The sequence below is a fragment of the Pecten maximus genome, chromosome 7 (assembly GCF_902652985.1).
Source record: "Pecten maximus chromosome 7, xPecMax1.1, whole genome shotgun sequence".
Lineage (NCBI taxonomy): Eukaryota > Metazoa > Mollusca > Bivalvia > Pectinida > Pectinidae > Pecten > Pecten maximus.
Window position 1 is genome coordinate 39,732,770 of NC_047021.1, and position 17,425 is coordinate 39,750,194.

Genomic DNA, 17,425 nt, shown 5'->3' on the forward strand with positions numbered 1-17,425 from the left:
TTGTCCAACCAGACATCACCAGTCATTTTGTTCATCCAGACATCACCAGTTATTTTATCCATCCAGACATCACCAGTCATTTTGTTCATCCAGACATCACCAGTCCTTTTGTCCATTCATTTTGTCCTTCCAGACATCACCAGTCCTTTTTGTCCATTCATTTTGTCTAACCAGACATCACCAGATCTTTTGTCCATTCAGACAGCACCAGTCCTTTTGGTCATACAGACATCACAGTACTTAGAGAATAGTGATACTATCTGTGGATTGACATTGATGTAAAGTTGAAGTGTGCCTACCTTGGTAAATTATCAATAAGCTCTATGACCTATATTAGCTGATACGCTAAGAGAAAGAAGGCAATTACCAGGCAAAATTACATAATTTCTTCTGTAAATGTGTTCTGCTGTAATGGTATAATTATGTAAATTGAATTTAGAAGTTGGATCCTCATGTGTGCTAGAACAAGATAAACTGAATTATCACTAGATCGAGTTAAGATGGGAGCGCCTTCATGGTTTCAATGTTAAACTGTAATGTCAAAATGAAATTCTGTGAAAAGCTGGCAAAGAAAAGACAAGTGGCAGAGAAAAGACAGGAGTGATGGTTGACTAAAAAAGTTGTTAAACGGAAAAAGACAATGCAGACAATAATTGAAAGACGATAAATGAAAATGACAGTAGACAGAAACAATTGACAGAAAAGAGAGGAGATATTTGACAGAGAAGAGAGGAGACATTTGACAGAGAAGAGAGGAGACATTTGACAGAGAAGAGAGGAGACATTTGACAGAGAAGAGAGGAGACATTTGACAGAGAAGAGAGGAGACATTTGACAGAGAAGAGAGGAGACATTTGACAGAGAAGAGAGGAGACATTTGACATAGAAGAGAGGAGACATTTGACAGAGAAGAGAGGAGACATTTGACAGAGAAGAGAGGAGACATTTGACAGAGAAGAGAGGAGACATGACATTTGACAGAGAAGAGAGGAGACATGACATTTGACAGAGAAGAGAGGAGACATTTGACAGAGAAGAGAGGAGACATTTGACAGAGAAGAGAGGAGACATGACATTTGACAGAGAAGAGAGGAGACATTTGACAGAGAAGACAGGAGACATTTGACAGAGAAGAGAGGAGATATTTGACATAAAAGACATGAGACATTTGATGGAATAGACAGAAACTTGATGGAATAGACAGGAGACATTTGACTGTGGACATTTATATGGAGTGATTATAATTCATTTGACAGACTTGTTAATAGAAATGTTATAACTAGCCCCTATCAATTATAATGAGACTAACTTATCAACTCTCTAATGACTTCATTTAGTCTGAATTTCCATGAAATATAAGGCAAAGGGAAATACTTCACCCAGGCTTGGAACTGATTTTGTGTTTTAAATCTCAGTTCCTGTTTCTTTCCACTATTAAACACCTTTGTCTTAAAAACCTTTATAAGATTTATAGACAGTTTTAATAAAACTGATGTGTCTCAACTCTCTTGTGTCTGCTTTGTCCAGAATTTTCTATTTGCATGCAACAAAATAAACAATGGGGTTCGAGTACTGTATGACATCCCATACATTGTCAGTAGAGCCAGGTGTCACAGTATCCAACACAATGACATCCCATACATTGTCAGTAGAGCCAGGTGTCACTGTATCAAACACAATGACATCCCATACATTGTCAGTAAAGTCAGGTGTCACAGTATCCAACACAATGACATAGTCCCATACATTGTCAGTAGAGCCAGGTGTCACTGTATCCAACACAATGACATCCCATACATTGTCTGTAAAGTCAGGTGTCACAGTATCCAACACAATGACATCCCATACAGTGTCAGTAGAGCCAGGTGTCACTGTATCCAACACAATGACATAGTCCCATACATTGTCAGTAAAGCCAGGTGTCACAGTATCCAACACAATGACATCCCATACATTGTCAGTAGAGCCAGGTGTCACAGTATCCAACACAATGACATCCCATACAGTGTCAGTAAAGTCAGGTGTCACAGTATCCAACACAATGACATCCATACATTGTCAGTAAAGTCAGGTGTCACAGTATCCAACACAATGACATCCCATACATTGTCAGTAGAGCCAGGTGTCACTGTATCCAACACAATGACATCCCATACATTGTCAGTAGAGCCAGGTGTCACAGTATCCAACACAATGACATCCCATACATTGTCAGTAAAGTCAGGGTTCACTGTATCCAACACAATGACATCCCATACATTGTCAGTAAAGTCAGGTGTCACAGTATCCAACACAATGACATCCCATACATTGTCAGTAGAGCCAGGTGTCACTGTATCCAACACAATGACATCCCATACATTGTCAGTAGAGTCAGGTGTCACTGTATCCAACACAATGACATCCCATACATTGTCAGTAGAGCCAGGTGTCACAGTACCCAACACAATGACATCCCATACATGGTCATTAAAGCCAGGTGTCACAGTATCCAACACAATGACATCCCATACATTGTCAGTAGAGCCAGGTGTCACAGTATCCAACACAATGACATCCCATACATGGTCAGTAAAGTCAGGTGTCACAGTATCCAACACAATGACATCCCATACATTGTCATTAAAGCCAGGTGTCACTGTATCCAACACAATGACATCCCATACATTGTCTGTAAAGTCAGGTGTCACAGTATCCAACACAATGACATTATAAGTCCCATACATTGTCAGTAAAGTCAGGTGTCACTGTATCAAACACATTGACGTCCCATACATTGCCAGTAAAGTCAGGTGTCACAGTATCCAACACAATGACATAGCCCCAAACATTGTCTGTAAAGTCAGGTGTCACTGTATCCAACACAATGACATCCCATACATTGTCAGTAGAGCCAGGTGTCACAGTATCCAACACAATGACATCCATACATTGTCAGTAAAGTCAGGTGTCACTGTATCCAACACAATGACATCCATACATTGTCAGTAAAGTCAGGTGTCACTGTATCCAACACAATGACATCCCATACATTGTCAGTAGAGCCAGGTGTCACTGTATCCAACACAATGACATCCATACATTGTCAGTAAAGTCAGGTGTCACAGTATCCAACACAATGACATCCATACATTGTCAGTAAAGTCAGGTGTCACGTACCGTATCCAACACAATGACATCCCATACATTGTCAGTAGAGCCAGGTGTCACAGTATCCAACACAATGACATCCCATACATTGTCAGTAAAGTCAGGTGTCACTGTATCCAACACAATGACATCCATACATTGTCAGTAAAGTCAGGTGTCACTGTATCCAACACAATGACATCCCATACATTGTCAGTAGAGCCAGGTGTCACAGTATCTAACACAATGACATCCATACATTGTCAGTAAAGTCAGGTGTCACTGTATCCAACACAATGACATCCCATACATTGTCAGTAGAGCCAGGTGTCACTGTATCCAACACAATGACATCCATACATTGTCAGTAAAGTCAGGTGTCACAGTATCCAACACAATGACATCCCATACATTGTCTGTAAAGTCAGGTGTCACAGTATCCAACACAATGACATCCCATACATTGTCAGTAAAGTCAGGTGTCACAGTATCCAACACAATGACATCCCATACATTGTCAGTAGAGCCAGGTGTCACAGTATCTAACACAATGACATCCATACATTGTCAGTAGAGTCAGGTGTCACTGTATCCAACACAATGACATCCCATACATTGTCAGTAGATCCAGGTGTCACAGTATCCAACACAATGACATCCCATACATTGTCAGTAAAGTCAGGTGTCACTGTATCCAACACAATGACATCCCATACATTGTCAGTAAAGTCAGGTGTCACAGTATCCAACACAATGACATCCCATACATTGTCAGTAGAGCCATGTGTCACAGTATCCAACACAATGACATCCCATACATTGTCAGTAAAGTCAGGTGTCACTGTATCCAACACAATGACATCCCATACATTGTCAGTAAAGTCAGGTGTCACAGTATCCAACACAATGACATCCCATACATTGTCATTAAAGCCAGGTGTCACTGTATCCAACACAATGACATCCCATACATTGTCAGTAAAGTCAGGTGTCACAGTATCCAACACAATGACATCCCATACATTGTCAGTAAAGTCAGGTGTCACAGTATCCAACACAATGACATCCATACATTGTCAGTAGAGCCAGGTATCACAGTATCCAACACAATGACATCCCATACATTGTCAGTAAAGTCAGGTGTCACAGTATCCAACACAATGACATCCCATACATTGTCATTAAAGCCAGGTGTCACTGTATCCAACACAATGACATCCCATACATTGTCTGTAAAGTCAGGTGTCACAGTATCCAACACAATGACATTATAAGTCCCATACATTGTCAGTAAAGTCAGGTGTCACTGTATCAAACACATTGACGTCCCATACATTGCCAGTAAAGTCAGGTGTCACAGTATCCAACACAATGACATAGCCCCAAACATTGTCTGTAAAGTCAGGTGTCACTGTATCCAACACAATGACATCCCATACATTGTCAGTAGAGCCAGGTGTCACAGTATTCAACACAATGACATCCCATACATTGTCAGTAAAGTCAGGTGTCACAGTATCCAACACAATGACATCCCATACATTGTCAGTAAAGTCAGGTGTCACAGTATCCAACACAATGACATCTCATACATTGTCAGTAGAGCCAGGTGTCACTGTATCCAACACAATGACATCCCATACATTGTCAGTAGAGCCAGGTGTCACAGTATCCAACACAATGACATCCAATACATTGTCAGTGAAGGCCAGGTGTCACAGTATCCAACACAATGACATCCCATACATTGTCATTAAAGCCAGGTGTCACTGTACCACAATCTCGGTCATGTTCAGGTGACCTAAATTCTGATAAATGATCAGTAAATATCTAGACCATCAGTCATGCTGTCAAAATGTATTTGGTATTGTAACAAAGATTTCAGGTGTTTCTATTGGCATTGGAAAGTGATTTGTCAGTTTCAATCTAAATTTGAACAATTTTTTCTCTCACCTGGTGCTGTCAACCTTGATAAATAGTCAGATGGTATCGACCATAAGTCAAGCTTTCAAAATGTGTTTGGTATTGTAACAAAGACTTCGGTAGTTAATGTAAACATTGGAGAGTGATCTGTCAGGTTCAATTTTAATTTGAACGATTTCTTCTCTCACCTGTCAACCTCTTGGGAAACCAAGGAAAATCTAGACAAGAACCACCATCGACGTTTGTCAAAACAGACTCTTTGGAGGTATTCTTTCGCAATGGGGCAGTCATATTGTTGTTGTTGTTTTTAACGACGTCAGAATACCTTAGGATAATTGAGTTAATAAAGCATCCTAGAAATAGTTCAGGGCTTTTTTTGGGACCAATTTGAGGCCGAATTTCGGCCCCATTCCCCAATGCAAAATTGGATATTTTCCCCAATACAAGCAGTTAAAATTCCCAATTGAATGATCTATAGAAAAATTATGTCTTTAAAAATCTGGATGGTGCCGTCCTGTCTACGTTTTATTGGTTATTCTGGCCTGATAAAGGGAGATAATGCTCTAGAGTCTAAATATAGCATAGATCCATATTTGTGTCCATTTGTTATTACCATTATGTCCATTTTTCCCAATTTACCTGTTGCTGCGCATTTTTTCCCAATCCCAAAGCCATAGGCTTTCCGAAGTAGTGAAAAAAAGCCCTGTAGTTACAATAGAATGAAATAACACTAATAATTTCCTTGGCAAAGTGCTGATCGGCTAAACTCGGAGGCCTACTCATGACCCTGATTGAGGTACCTTCTGATGTTAAGGCAAAGCATGTAGATTCATGGTTTGTACAGATAATGAAAAATGCTGGAATTTAGGGTCACTGCTGGAGCACTGCTGGATTTTGGGGTTTGTGCTGAAAAACTACCCGAATTTGGGGTCAGTGCATGAGGAGAACTGTGGAATTTGGGGTCAGTGCTGAAAAACTATTGGAATTGGAGTCAGTACTGAAAAACTACTGGAATTTGAGGTCAGTGCAGGAGAACTGCTGGAATTTGGGGTAAGTGCAGGAGAACTGCTGGAATTTGGGGTCAGTGCAGGAGTTTAATTGCTGGAATTCGAGGAAATGCAGGAAAAGTGCTGAAATTTGGAGTTAGTGCAGGAGAACTGCTGGAATTTGCTCATGAGTAGTTGTGCTGTAAACATGCTTTTTCAAATTCCTTGAAAATAAGTAATTCATCACTATAGAATTTTAAAAAGATATTAATCATCAGTATTAATTATTGATTTAATTTTCAATAATATCCAGATTGTGAGCTATTGTGTACAACAAGCACAGTCTTGAGCACTTTAATAACACGACTCATTTTTCAAAATTTTATCCTTTTAATGACAAAAATTATCTCAATTCCCTACAAGTTTGGTTGGATAAGTGCAAAAAACGGTCAACCTGGCATTAAGGAATGGCTGTTGTGACCTTTGATGTCTGAGACCAACTGGCCTATATACTGTGTATTCAAAGCCATACATTTGATACAGTGTTTTTTATTTGTGCAAATAGCAGCACTTTTCTCGAGAGTCAGGTGACCGCAGAAGCCTTGGGGTCTCATTTTATGGAATCTCACAGACAGACCTTGTATCAGGTATCATCGCTCTGGTGTCATAATGGCATGACAAAGTCAAGTCATTGGCATGTCTGTTAAGGATGTACGGATATATCCAGTATACATGTATAGCCTTGTCTGTCTGTTGGTCTGTCCTTCCGTTCTTCTGTCTGTCTGTTTGCAGCTCCTTCAGATATAATTTCACCTATGCTATTGCTTATTTTAGAATTGCACTCAATTTAATGTATCTGTCTCTCTGTCCATCTGTCTCTCTCCAGCTCCTGTAGATTTGTCTGTCCATCTGTCTCTCTCCACCTCCTTTAGACTTGTCTGTCCGTCTGTCTCTCTCCACCTCCTGTAGACTTGTCTATCCATCTGTCTCTCGATCTCCAGCTCCTGTTGACTTGTCTGTCCATCTGTCTCTGTCCACCTCTTGTAGACTTGTCTGTCCATCTGTCTCTCTCTAGCTCCTGTAGACTTGACTGACCATCTGTTTCTCTCCACCTCCTGTTGACTTGTCTGTCTATCTGTCTCTCTCCACCTCCTGTAGACTTGTCTATCCATCAGTCTCTCCTCACCTCCTGTAGACTTGTCTATCCATCTGTCTCTCTCCACCTCCTGTAGACTTCTCTGTCCATCTGTCTTGTCTCAGTTCAAGATTGATTGTCTCCGTCAGGTAATGATATTACATAGCATGATCTTGTTCGAGTTAAAGAGAGATTATAAAAAGTGGGCGAGAGACTGCAATAAATCAATCTCAAACATATACGGGTAATTTGTATGAAACTTGCATGAAAAACTATATATTATTTTCAAATTCTCATATTTTACTGGATTGCCACCTTTAGGAGTCACCTACGTCAGAAAGGCAGCTGTTTTATGACATGATTATATTTATGGTGTCGGTTACACAAAATGTCGCTGAAAAGTGCCAGACAGACAAACCCAGTTTAGCGTGTTAGATTTCCCTGTTTCATGTACAAGAAAACTCCCACTGTGATAGCCTCCTCTTACTGAATATAATATTTCTGTCAGCCTTCATTTCCATATGTCTGTCTGCTTTTGAAGATCAGTTTAACTAATTTTCTAACAGCAGCTATTTTTTCTAAAGTACATATTACAAGTATTTTATAAAACCTTGTGCACATTCAGTTTGCTGCTGAATCCGAACTTGGTTAACAATTAACAAACCATTGCCTAATCTATTTGTCCTAAATCATCAGATTAATTTTAACAGAAAAAAATTCAATTATTTTAGTAATTGTTATTATAAATCACTATGCAGGCCTATAATTTGCAATTGAATTTTTTTTTTTCTTTTTTTAAATTATCACCTTTAATGTAATAAGTCCTGCACTAGAAACAAGTTAGCAGGAGATATTGTGTTGGGAACAGTGTTTGTCTGGCTTCGCTTTCAACTCAACTTGTCACAAGAACTGCATACTTGTGGTACGAGTTCACCTGGGTGAGGCAGTGTGTATGGATGAAAGTGTTCAGTATTAATACTGAATTAATTATTTTGGAAATATTTTCCCTCATATGCCTATGTTAAATTTTGACAAAACTAGCTATTTCAGTATTTCAGGAACTGGGACACTTTCACCCATGGGTGTGTCAAGTATCAAAAGTAAGTCACTCTGACCTACATTTTTACCTGGGCTAGATATCTCCTACACACTTGTCACAGGAATTTTATGTAGGCATGGGGTTTACCTTATTATTCCCCTACCGGTGAAACCTGGGAGGACTCAATAATAGTTTTCCTCTCCATCTGTCTTGTATTCAATGACACTTGTCGGAACTCTAGTGACTTTGTTCCTTGTGGGATTTTGATTAAACTTCACACAAATACAAAGGACCATAATCATAATATCTTGGACAAGTTTTTATTTGGGTTAAGGTCAAGGTCACTGCTATTTTCTTCTTTTTTTTTTTATAAAATTCTCTGTCAGCGCTTTTAAGTGGCTTCATTCATTGAGGGATTTTGCTCAAACTTCATATGAATACCAAAGACCATAATATTTGGACAAGTTTGTATTTCAGAGTTGTTACATAATGTCAAGGTCAAGTTGACTTTTACTGTTTTTAGAAAGATCTTGTCTTCGCTCTACCGGCTTCAATCCTTGAGGGATTTCGATCAAGCTTCACACAAATACAAAGGACCATGATATCTTTTTTTAAGTTTCATAGATTTTGGGTCAAGGTCAAGGTCACTATTACTATTATTATGGGGATGGGGGTCATGAGGGGACATGTATTGGTTAAGCAATTCCCACTATGCTTGTTAGTCCCCTTAACTCTTTCGCGGCCGATCCCGCATCTATGCGTGATATTTACAACCCCCCTGCAGGCCCGATACCGCATACAGGCGGTCTCCTCATGCCTGTCGTAAATGGCCGATCCCGCATACACGCGGCCAAACACCCTATGTTACGTTTTCTATGATTAGTTAAAAACCAGTATTCCAAAGACACACCTCCAAAACTGTCCAATCAGAGCAGGTTTTACTGAACAGAATGGTGGGTTGTTTACCTTGTTTTGATTGGCTGAAACACACAAAGGAATGTTTATTTACGCGGGTTTGGCCTTCACTTTTCTTCATTCATAAATGTAAACATGGCGACAGACAGCAGCATACGATTTGATAGCGACAGCTCCGGAGAAGAATTTGTGGGATATAATCGGGAAGACATGATTAAATCTACCATTAAATACAAGCAATACTTGTCTAAGTTACGGGAAAATGACGAATCGGACTTAGATATTAGTTCAAGCTCCGACGAATGGGGCGATTCCGAGGATGAAGACGTTCCCCTCGCAACACTTCTCGAGGACAGAATACCGCCCGCTAGATTGACGAGACATCCAAGATTTTTTCCATAATTACTGCCCGAAATTGAAGACGAAGTTGAACAAGAAAACGATGAATATTGACCGTGAATTTCGCCACACCCATCGTAAATGAATTCACAGGAAATCCTGGTCCCGTAACTGTCTTATTTGCCGACAAAAGCGAGATGGATTTTTTCAAGGCTAACCAAAACAACGGCCTTTTTTAAGGCCACCCAACTTACCCAAAATGTGTCCAATCATATCTCGAAATACGCATTTTCAATTAATGAAATAAAGATAATAAAAAAGAAGTAATGTATAAACTAATTAAAAGAAAACCTACAGTATCGACAAGTGTATATGTGTACAACATATTTGTGTGTTGAAAAATTCATGTACATAAATAGAAATACCTATCACCTGTGTCCTATAAATCTTGTTGGATTTTACTTGGACAAAGGTTATTTTGTAAGTAAGTATGCTGTTTGAATTGTCATATTTAGTTTTACTCAAATCATGATGAATATTGCACACTATTATTGTCTTAAATCTCTTACTATTGAAGTTAATGCTCAAAATATGAAGATGTTTTCTCTTTTTCTTTTTCTTTATTAATTTAAACTTACTTATGATCAATCAATTTTAAAAAAGAAAACACAAACACAAAATATTATTTTTCTTCTTTTTTTCTTCTTCTTGCTGTAATTATGAAAAGATTGTTTAAATCACCATAAAAAGTAATTTTATATGACCACCCAACCTGTGACCACTGGTCAGTGTAGCAGGCTAATTAGGGCTTGGGGCACTAGGCCCTAGCCAGTCTCAGTGGGTGCTGGGGCACTTATCAGTAAACAATGCTGGGGCTGAAAGAGTTAACCAGTGAAACTGGGGACTACAGGTTTCCTTCCCGTCCATCTGTCTGTCTGTCAGTCTGTTCACTCCATTTTCTTCACTTTTCACAGCCATGCTTCAAGGTATATTGGTGAAAGTTGGTATGTCAACTTCAGTATGAGTAGCTACATATCAAGTTCAAGTTTAAGGGTTTTTAGGTCAAGGTCAAGGTCACTGTTACTATTTTTAGTGGGGGCCGATAGGGGCCATGTATTGCTTTAGCAATACTCTCAGAATGCTTGTAATTTTCCATTGCTGGAGAGTAACATCCCTGCTTTCCTATATCAATCTTCAAGGACTTGTTCCCATGATTATGATTTATGTGACAGAGGTCATCTACTGACAGAAATAAACAGCACAAGGTTTTAAGAGATGAAGACCATGGGAAACTTTCATGGTTGACATCATGGTCTCGTTTTGAAATATTTCTTGTACAACATAAAGTAAGGTGTGGTTGATGCTTTTTGATAATCCTCGTGGTTCTGTGTTACCACCCTATTTCTCATTTTCGAATGTGATATAACTTGAATTAGGCCTAGATTTCTAAGTTTTGACGAGTGTCGTCTATGACTGATATAACCGGAATTAGGCCTAGATTTCTTTAGTTTTGATGAGTGCCGTCTATGGCTGTGATATAAAATGTGAATTAGGCCTAGATTTCTATAGTTTTGATGAGTGTCGTCTATGACTGATATAACATTAATTATGCCTAGATTTGTATAGTTTTGACGAGTGTCGTCTATGACTGATATAACCTTAATTACACCTAGATTTCTATAGTTTTGATGAGTGTCGTCTATGACTGATATAACCTTAATTACGCCTAGATTTCTATAATTTTGACGAGTGTCGTCTATGACTGATATAACCTTAATTACGCCTAGATCTTTATAGTTTTGACGAGTGTCGTCTATGAAGCAGAGGACACTTACTCCTCTGGAACACCTGGGTTTTTTAACCTGGTACTTTTTCAAGGATCTAGCTCCATGCAAATCTGTAATTTTTGTTTGTATTTTACCCTATCATGTTGTCGAGTAAGTATTACAGTTTCATTGTTATGACAGTATTCTCTATTGTTCTTTGATTTCAATAGCAGCTGTTGTATAAATATTGTATCAGTATATTCTGCAATAAGCCAAGGGGGCCAACTCATAGTTGATTCAAAGTAAGTGAAAGGCTTATTGTAACACATTGAAATATCATTTGGTATCTTGTACTGGATTGCAGTAGATATAGATGGGCTTTTTGCCAGGCATGATTTATTACACGATAGATATATGGTGATGTGTATTTCTAAAGTCGAAATTCAAATGAAATTTCATGTTGGATTAAGGTCTGCAATGCAGCATCACCTTTTTATATTTACATTGAGATAAATTTACAGGATATATTTACATTATCATATATTAACAGGATATTTACATAGTCATACATTTACAAGATATTTACATAGTCATACATTTACAAGATATTTACATAGTCATACATTTACAAGATATTTACATAGTCATACATTTACAAGATATTTACATTATCATATATTAACAAGATATTTACATAGTCATACATTTACAAGATATTTACAGGACATTTACATTATCATATATTTACAGGATATTTACATTATCATACATTTACAAGATATTTACATTATCATATATTTACAGGATATTTACATTATCATATATTTACAGGATATTTACATTATCATATATTTACAGGATATTTACATTATCATACATTTACAAGATATTTACATTATCATATACAGTGGAACTTCGTTAACTCGAAGTCGACGGGACCACGAAAAAACTTCGAGTTATCCGAGTGTTCGAATTAAGCGAGTTATCGTTTTTGGTGAAAAGTTTGGTCAATATTTGTCAACATTTTATAATCATTATAACTTCGCTCTGTCGCTCATCAGTTTAGTGTGAAGACTGGTCAATACATGTAAATATATATGTAATGTTTCGTTATGTCACTTGTAATTTGGTGTAGTTTTGCCGATATACAGTCACGATAAAGTTTCTTTCACTTAGTCACTTCAATAACGATCTGATGTGCAAGTCATGTTTGCAAAAGGTAAACGATAAAACGGAATTCGACAAAATAACAAGTTATTAATGTCAAAACAAATAACCGTTTAAGTTTAACACAGATTGCATACAAAACGTAACAGAACCATTAACTTTTATTGGACATATATAAAATACTGTTTGATCGACCTACTTACTTTTTATTGATAACCACGCCATTTCCATGTGTATTAGCACCGGAAGTTGGGCTGCGCATGTGCGTATAAAATGTTACTGTAACTGAGTTGGCGTTTTATCCGATTTAATAGACAGCACTGACCGTTACAGTTGTACCCTGAACACCTCGGCAGTAATTACGCTATTGTTTCAGCAGTTTAAAGATTTAATAGGCGCCGGTGACTGTGTCATTTCTACACCTGTAAAAACATCAGCCGGGTAGATCTACCGGTGTGTCAGAGATTAGTTCCGCTTGAGCGAACGGGTAGATGAGTTGTTGACTATCGTGTGTACTGATATCGGCGACTGCCTTGGGGAAATTACCTGATGTAAGTAAAGCAGTACTTTTTATCACCAAGACTTGTTGTTATAAGATTCAACCGACAATTTCTTTTATGAATTTATGAAACACTTATAATAGCATGTAGGTTAGTAGCGCCGATATGTTCAGTATTACAAACGGAATTTAGCTCTTAAAAAATGTCGGCGTTTGCCACCGATCGACGAAAATTATACTTCGACTTATTCGAACATTTCAAGTAGGATTTTTATTGTTGGGACCAAATTTTTACTTCGTATTATCCGAGTTTTTCGAGTTATCCGAATTCGAATTATCCGAGTTTTTTTTACTAAGATAAAGAGAGAATTCGGCCGGGACCGGCGAGGTACATCGAGTTAAGCGGGGTATTCGAGTTATCTGAGTTCGAGTTAACGAAGTTCCACTGTATTTACAAGATATTTACATTATCATATATTTACAAGATATTTACATTATCATATATTTACAAGATATTTACAGGACATTTACATCATCATACATGTACAGGATATTTACATTATCATATAGTTACAGGATATTTACATTATCATATATTTACAGGATATTTACATCATCATATATTTACAGGATATTTACATAATCATATATTTACAGGATATTTACATTATCATATATTTACAAGATATTTACATTATCATATATTTACAAGATATTTACAGGACATTTACATCATCATACATGTACAGGATATTCACATTATCATATAGTTACAGGATATTTACATTATCATATATTTACAGGATATTTACATCATCATATATTTACAGGATATTTACATAATCATATATTTACAGGATATTTACATTATCATATATTTACAGGATATTTACATTATCATATAGTTACAGGATATTTACATTATCATATATTTACAGGATATTTACATTATCATATATTTACAGGACATTTACATTATCATATATTTACAGGATATTTACATTATCATATATTTACAGGATATTTACATTATCATATATTTACAGGACATTTACATTATCATATATTTACAGGATATTTACATTATCATATATTTACAGGATATTTACATAGTCATATAGTTACAGGATATTTACATAGTCATACATTTACAGGATATTTACATTATCATACATTTACAGGATATTTACATTATCATACATTTACAGGATATTTACATTATCATATATTTACAGGATATTTACCTAGTCATACATTTACAGGATATTTACATTATCATATATTTACAGGATATTTACATTATCATATATTTACAGGATATTTACATTATCATATATTTACAGGATATTTACATTATCATATATTTACAGGATATTTACATTATCATATAGTTACAGGAGATTTACATTATCATACATTTACAGGATATTTACATTATCATATAGTTACAGGATATTTACATAGTCATACATTTACAGGATATTTACATTATCATATAGTTACAGGATATTTACATTATCATACATTTCTGGATATTTACATAGTCATACATTTACAGGATATTTACATTATCATACATTTACAGGATATTTACATAGTCATACATTTACAGGATATTTACATTATCATATAGTTACAGGATATTTACAGTCATACATTTACAGGATATTTACATAGTCATACATTTACAGAAGATTTACATTATCATATATTTACAGGATATTTACATTATCATATAGTTACAGGACATTTACATTATCATATAGTTACAGGACATTTACATTATCATATATTTACAGGATATTTACATTATCATATAGTTACAGGATATTTACATAGTCATACATTTACAGGATATTTACATTATCATATAGTTACAGGATATTTACATTATCATATAGTTACAGGACATTTACATTATCATATATTTACAGGATATTAACATAGTCATACATTTACAGAAGATTTACATTATCATACATTTACAGGATATTTACATTATCATATAGTTACAGGATATTTACATGATCATATATTTACAGAATATTTACATAGTCATATATTTACAGGATATTTACATGATCATATATTTACAGGATATTTACATTATCATATAGTTACAGGATATTTACATTATCATATATTTACAGGATATTTACATTATCATATATTTACAGGATATTTACATAGTCATATAGTTACTGGATATTTACATAGTCATATATTTACAAGATATTTACATAGTCCTACATTTACAGGATATATACATTATCATACATGTACAGGATATTTACATAATCATATATTTACAGGATATTTACATTATCATATTGACAGGATATTTACATTATCATATATTTACAGGATATTTACATAATCATTTATTTACAAGATATTTACATAGTCCTACATTTACAGGATATTTACATAGTCATACATTTACAAGATATTTACATAGTCATATATTTACAGGATATTTACATAGTCATATATTTACAGGATATTTACATAGTCATATAGTTACAGGATATTTACATAGTCATACATTTACAAGATATTTACATAATCATATATTTACAGGATATTTACATAGTCATATAGTTACAGGATATTTACATAGTCATATAGTTACAGGATATTTACATAGTCATATAGTTACAGGATATTTACATAGTCATACATTTACAAGATATTTACATTATCATATATTTACAGGATATATACATAGTCATATATTTACAGGATATTTACATAGTCATATATTTACAGGACATTTACATTATCATATATTTACAGGATATTTACATAATCATATATTTACAGGATATATTTACATTATCATATATTTACAGGATATTTACATAGTCATACATTTACAAGATATTTACATAATCATATATTTACAGGATATTTACATTATCATATATTTACAGGATATTTACATTATCATATATTTACAGAATATTTACATAATCATATATTTACAAGATATTTACATAATCATATATTTACAGGATATTTACATAATCATATATTTACAAGATATTTAAATAATCATATATTTACAGGATATTTACATAATCATATATTTACAAGATATTTACATAATCATATATTTACAGGATATTTACATAGTCATATAGTTACAGGATATTTACATAGTCATATAGTTACAGGATATTTACATAATCATATAGTTACAGGATATTTACATTATCTTATATTAACAGGATATTTACATTATCATATAGTTACAGGATATTTACATAATCATATAGTTACAGGATATTTACATAATCATATAGTTACAGGATATTTACAAAGTCATATAGTTACAGGATATTTACATAGTCATATAGTTACAGGATATTTACATAGTCATATATTTACAGGATATTGACATTATCATATAGTTACAGGATATTTACATAATCATATAGTTACAGGATATTTACATAATCATATAGTTACAGGATATTTACATAATCATATAGTTACAGGATATTTACATAATCATATAGTTACAGGATATTTACAAAATCATATAGTTACAGGATATTTACATTATCATATAGTTACAGGATATTTACATAGTCATATAGTTACAGGATATTTACATAGTCATATAGTTACAGGATATTTACATAGTCATACATTTACAAGATATTTACATTATCATATATTTACAGGATATTTACATTATCATATATTTACAAGATATTTACATTATCATATATTTACAGGATATATACATTATCATATATTTACAGGATATTTACATAGTCATATAGTTACAGGATATTTACATAGTCATATATTTACAGGATATTTACATTATCATATATTTACATTATTACATCTCCATGTATTCATTTACAAGGTATATAATGTGCATCATCAAATCTTTAAAGAATATTTACATAATACATTTTTACAGGATATTTTAATTGCATTGATCATGACATATTTACAGGATTTGAAATTATAACCCCAAAATGTTTACAGCATTTTATAATTATAACCCCGAAAGATTTACAGGATTTAAAATAATAACCCCAAAATATTTACAGGATTTAAAATCATTAACCCAAAATATTTACAGGATTTAAAATCATTAACCCAAAATATTTACAGGATTTGAAATTATAACCCCGAAATATTTACAGCATTTTAAAATTACAACCCCGAAATATTTACAGCATTTTAAAATTATAACCCCGAAATATTTACACCATTTTAAAACTATAATCCCGAAATATTTACACCATTTTAAAATTGTAATCCCGAAATATTTACACCATTTTAAAATTATAACCCCGAAAGATTTACAGGATTTAAAATCATTACCCCAAAATATTTACACCATTTTAAAATTATAACCCCGAAATATTTACAGCATTTTAAAATTATAATCCCGAAATATTTACACCATTTTAAAATTATAACCCCGAAAGATTTACAGGATTTAAAATCATTACCCCAAAATATTTACACCATTTTAAAATTATAACCCCGAAATATTTACAG

The 17,425-nt window shown here is 34.4% G+C and overlaps 1 protein-coding gene across 1 annotated transcript in view; it reads left to right on the forward strand.

Annotated features, from left to right (window-relative positions):
- LOC117330819 (synapsin-like) overlaps positions 1–17,425 on the forward strand; it is a 180,064-nt gene that overhangs the window by 34,769 nt on the left and 127,870 nt on the right. The window lies entirely within an intron of this gene.